Consider the following 6,000-nt stretch of genomic DNA (forward strand, 5'->3'; position numbering starts at 1 on the left):
CTACACCAGAACAGCAATAATAGAAATTTTACACCCATTAGAGAGATTTGAGGGCCATAAAAAGAACAAGAACCTGTCTGACACAGACTTCTGTGCATTTACTACATATGCATGAACCTAAATTTAAAAAGAATTAAAAATAGTGTCTTATTTTTTATTTCATTCTGTAATTTTTCTAAAAATTCTAAAAGTAGTATCCTTTTCTGCTTCACATTTTTATAGACCATAAAGATATAATTAAAAGACTTACACTCAATTTCTCTTTCACTTATAATAAATTAGATTTAACCAGATTTCCTTTCTCTCCCACAAAGTCATGCCTCTAGGCTTATCTAGATAAAATTTGTAGCCAGTCTCCTTATCAATAGATTGTACAGCAAAGTCTTAAGTCCATCAAATAAAACCACAAACCCACAAGGTGAATTATTTAGATTATTTAACAACCCAATCAGATTGACCACACAGACATTTCAGTTCATGACTTGGGGTTCAACAGTGTAACAGATGGGGTGAAAACACTCATCCGAGCTTTGTGCCTAGACAGTCCTGTTCAGAGTGTTCAAGAAACTGAGTTAGTCTAATCCCATAAAATGACATATACTATAAAGTCATTGTTCCATCTGAGAAAGGCCTGGCACATTGTAAGTTCTCAAGAAAAAAGGAATTGTTGCAACAAAAGTAGGACCATCCATTTACCTTATAGTTAGTACATATGATGACATCTTTCTAACTCAGATTAAAGGACCAGTGAACGCAAACACAAGTCATCTAGACAAGATCTGCAATAGTCACTATACCAGAAAACCACCAACTCCAAGACTCTTCACCTCTTCATGGAAAGTAATGGCCTTCTGTTCAGAGTATAGCAACAATAATTAAAACACTGTGATGGAAAAGCCTCTTAGTGATGCTTCATTTTCATTCTGATATTGAATTGAGCACACTGTGCTCCCAGCTTCCTTCAACTATTATCTTTATCACTTATTTTAATTTTATCCTTTCTTTTCATAATCTTGGCTTGTGAATAAATTCCATCATCTTTGAGTCTACTTGGGTAAATCTGAGTTCCATTCTTTTTGAAATCTTTTTCCCCCCCTAATGTTGGATATCAAACCACGGTCTTCTGTGTTCTAGGAAAATGTGCTACCACTGAGCTGCCTCTCTCATTCTTTCTTATGGATTGCTTAATTAACACTAAAAAGAGAGGCCTTTTTTCTAGCATAATGCAATAATTGGTCTTTCCTAAATTCTTGGTTTATGGGGAAAAAACTACAGTGAAAAGACTGTTTTCTTCCCATCCATTTTTCCTTTGTTGCACTGTTGCTCTGTATAGAAAAAAATCAGTTATAAGATCAAACATATTACAATGTCTTTAAGTGTGCTAAGAAATGCTGTTTTGAAAATCTGAAACCCAAAGAGACAACTAACTGTATCATTTTTCCTTGGTCCTGGCCTTTTCAAAACGTATAATATGAATTTAGACAAGTTACTAAGTATCTCTGAGCACTGGTGACTCATATTTGTAATCCCCAGCTCTTGGAAGGCTGAGGCAGGAAGATCAAAAGTTCACAGCCAGCCGAGGCTACACAGATGCTTGAAGGGCAGCCTGGGATACAACTACCATTCAGAAATAATACACCAACTATTCAAGGCTACTGAGAGCAGCAGAAAAAAGATTCAGCACAAAGACTAATAATACCTTAGTATCTAGACAAGGTATTAAGTATTTTTTGGATGAACTAAAAAAAAACCCATAAATCAAGCTCAATGCTTTTCATTTACTAGGTACGCAAGTGCATGTAAATTTAACTGTTTTCTTTGCAGGGGGCTCCTAGTCTGACCCATCCTACCACAAGACCATGTTTAACATCCATATGGAACCTATGGCTATATCTCTACCATTCCTTTTTTCTTGAGAACTTACAATGTGCCAGGCCTTTCTCAGATGGAACAATAATTTTATAGTATATGTCATTTTATGGGATTAGACTAACTCAGTTTCTTGAACATTTTGAACAGCCATGGTTTTGTTTGTAAATGACCATTAGATGATTGGCTTATATATCCAACCAGACTACAAAAACTCTAGGCCAAGGATTTTGTAGACAAAGTACACTTACATACAACAGAGGCTCAATAAATATGAGCTGATTGATCACAAAGGGTCCATTTATAGTATATACAATAATAACACAGAAGGCAAATAGCTATATATCATATAACATGCATGTAGTTCTTTAATCATAAATCTACTTCAGAAGAAGAAACATGGCCTCATCAGAAAGTCTCTTGCCTAAGTCCCCAAATCTCACTAAAGTTCCTCTCAAATGTCCTTGTTCTTTTCCCCCAACTCTTCTCTCTCTGAAAAAAGGATTTCCCTAGACCTCATAAAGCAAGTTTGTGTCAAGGGTGCACAGAACCATTCCTGGTGTTTTCCTTTCTGCTGCTTGCCATATAATAGCCATAATCAATACAAACTGGTTCTTGATCTCCCACTACTAACTCCTATCTATACATGTCAAAGAAATAATGTAGCACAATAAAGAAAAATCCTGAGAATGAAATCCTTTACAGAATATATCTTGTACAGATTTGCTGAATTTGAAGACATCAAATACAAATATATATACATATGGTCATGTAAGTAGTTCTCTGGCATCTCCACCTATACCATAATAACCCCAAATCTATGTGATGAATGAATCCTCTGCACAGTAGCAAGTTGGGGCAGTAGTGGCGCAGATCTTTTCCAGAAAGTCATCTCCATGTGAACACACTGGTCAAAGAGAAGGCCAGCCCAAATCCATTGTCCTTGCCAGATCAACACAGGTCAACTACTTCTTGATAAGGCTAAAAAGCTACTTACTCTTTTCTGAAAGCTAAGCATTAAAATGGAACACAGAGTATTATGCCTTATGTATGCCATTATAGAACCATCATTTCTTGGCTCACTAGATTCCATAACTACTAAACCCTTAATCTTTTCTACTGACACAGTACGCAACTGTTTTCATATTATGTACAAAGCTCAGAATTGTATCTACTCCTGAGGTAATGACCTAGGGAAATCCACAAGGGTAAAAACCTACCCTTCCAGAGTTAACACTACAGAAGCAGGAGGGGCATACCTGCAACCTTGGCACTCATAAGGCTGAGCAGGAGGATCAAGAGTTAGAGGCTATAAAGTGAGACACTAAAAAAAATAAAAATAACTTTTAGTTAAGTAACTAAAAACACTGCTAGAGTGATCATTCAGTTACTCATCCTTGCTCCACACCTCATAAAGTATTTATAATATTACTATAATAAACAGCATTGGTTGAAATAGAACATAGTTCTCAAAAAATGCCAAACCAATCAAAATCATTCAAAAACCAACTCTAAAATGCTGAATGAGTAATTGATTAGGATACATTTGTTTCTTAGAACATTGATTGGATAAGCTACAAAAAAGAAATGAAATAAAACCAAAAAATACCCAGTCATCAATGACTCATGCCTATAATCCTAGCTACTCAGGGAGCTGAAATCTAAAGATCACAGTTGTAAGCTACCCTGTATAGAAAAAAATCCTTAAGACTCTTATCTACAATTAACCACCAAAAACAGCTGGATGTGGAGGTATGGCTCAAGTGGCCAGCCTTAAGCAAAAAGAAAAAAGAAAAAAAAAAGCCAAACAAGTTCAAGCCCCAGACTAGCAAAAAAAAAAAAAAAAGAAAGAAAAGAAAGAAGTGTCATATTGAAAGTAATGACAAAGAGTATTTGTGATTTGTTTTTTATCTAGATTTTAGAGGGCTCACTATAATATATAGCATACTTATGCATGTGAATAGGTTTATATTTCATATATAGAATACAGCAGTAAATGACTTAAAATGCAGCTGGAAAAAATCTCATGTGGACCTTTCCCTAAATTCAGCCATTCACCAGAATCATTTCCTTGGCCTCCCACTAGTTTAAATCACCATTATTCCATTTACCTATTTTATTATCCTCTTCTCCCAGCAGACTCAGGAAACCAAAGTTTTAATTACAGCACACAAATTCCCCTTGCGACAACTCTTCTCCCACCACCTAACCATTTCCATAAGTAGGCCTCATGTTAAAGTATTTCTTTCACTCACCTCTTCTACTTATTAAATGATTGATTTGGGATGAATTGTGGACTTTGTACCCAGCAACCACGTTAGAATGCGTTCCCTCCCTTAGGAACCACTACTGTCAAAGATAAATTACTTTTTCTCAAGAAAGAAAAATACTGCTAGAAATGTTTTGACAAGAGTATATAATACACATGCCCAAAACCAATCTAAACATCTTAGCCAGGAATTAAAGCACCATGTTCTGCCTTTCACAAAGCATACCTAAGGTAAGATGATGAAACGACAGGCACAGACTTGAGTATTTCTTTATAGTTCTCAAGACCTTATTTTATTGCATCTTTAAAAATATTAATAATCATTTTTAAGAGTCTTTAAAAGCATGGCAAGTATCGTGGCTCCCCATTTTGCAGATGGAGAAATACAAACTGATTGAGAGACTGGCTCAAGTGGTAAAACTGCTTGCCTAGAAAACTACTCTGTGTGACTTCTCAATTGCATGTGAATCAACAAGGTTATCAGTCCTGCTCATAAAAGGAAGACTAATTTTCAGTACCTTTCCTTTTTGCCAAGTTAGAATCAGCAACCCTTTAATGCTTATGACAGAGAAGGGAAACAAGCAGAGGAGATGGAAAGATTAAGAGAAAAAGAGAAATAAGTAACATAACGTACTCAGTGACACAAAGGTACTCAGAGGTTGGACTTCAGACATGACTGGAATCCTGAGATTTATGTATATCTGAAGAGTAGGTCCTGGATTATTGGGAATAAACCAACACACTCCAAAATTTCAGTAAGACATTGCTGGACAATAGCTATCTTCCTGTGGAAGACTTTTGTTCAAAAGTCCACAAGTCTAGGCTGAGTCACTCTACTCCTATGACACAACATAGTATCTGACATTTCTCCGGTATCAGGAATCACATATACGTTTCTTAAATACCCCAAAACTCTCACAGCAAATTTAAGCTATTAATTCTCACCATGGGCTCCAAAGACATTTAAAATTCCAGAATCTTTTTTGTATCACTGTATAGCTCTGTAAGTTACATTTGTCTACAATTCCTTTGTTCCAGTTCCCCTACTTCTTCAATCCCAAAAAATAATACTGAATTCCATTTTGTTTTCAGTAAAAACAGGTGCTGAAATGCTAATGAAAAACCTACTAAATCCCTCTAAATATTTATCCAGGGCAATTGTTTTTCCTAATGTTTCCTTCAAAGCTTAATCAGACAGTGTCAATAGGTTCACATAATTCCCAAGCAGCCACCATAAACTTAGGTTTTCTGTTGACTCCATCCCACACTTTCCTTTCTGATTTCCAAATGCAGTCTTTAAACTTTTTACCAAGGCTAGGAGTGTGGTCTCGTGGTAGAGTGCTTGTTTAGCATGCACCAAGCCCTGGGTCCAATTCCTTGGGTATCACATACCCAGAAAAAGCCAGAAGTGGTGCTGTGGCTCAAGTGGTAGAATGCTTGCCTTGAGAAAGCTCAAGGACAGTGCCCAGGCCCTAAGTTCAAGTCCCAGGATTAGCAATAAAAAAAAGTAAGTTGGGTAATTCCCATCAAGTTGATCTTACCTTGTAGTTGTAATGAAAATCAGAAGAGTCTGATGGGCTTTACAAATGAACACCCCCAAGACTTCTCTGAAGAATTTAACATTCATCAACAACAACAAAAAGAAAAGAAAAGAAAAGAAAGGTTAAAAAAGCATTGCCATCAAGGTCCTCCTATCCACAATATGAAATTAATAAATTTACAGTCTTAAACATTGACATGATCACGATGTATATTAAACTGAATTAGTTCTGGCTGATGTACAATTGATTGTAATTATTTATATCTTCCTCTGAAATTCATTCAATAAAACTCAAATGTAGATGACAGAGCTGCCAATCTCA

General features: G+C 36.0%; 1 protein-coding gene across 4 annotated transcripts in view; it reads right to left on the reverse strand.

Annotated features, from left to right (window-relative positions):
* The window catches only part of L3mbtl3 (L3MBTL histone methyl-lysine binding protein 3), a 93,535-nt gene extending 87,776 nt beyond the window's left edge, over positions 1–5,759 (reverse strand). For all 4 annotated transcript variants that reach the window (XM_090338140.1, XM_090338139.1, XM_090338138.1 and 1 more), the window contains exon 1: positions 5,680–5,759. The gene's annotated coding sequence lies outside the window, so the exon portion shown is untranslated. The remainder of the gene's footprint in view (positions 1–5,679) is intronic.
* Positions 5,760–6,000: the final 241 nt, after the last annotated feature.

Source organism: Megascapheus bottae, chromosome 8 (assembly GCF_031878675.1).
Source record: "Megascapheus bottae isolate mThoBot1 chromosome 8, mThoBot2.hap1, whole genome shotgun sequence".
Classification (NCBI taxonomy): Eukaryota; Metazoa; Chordata; class Mammalia; order Rodentia; family Geomyidae; genus Megascapheus; species Megascapheus bottae.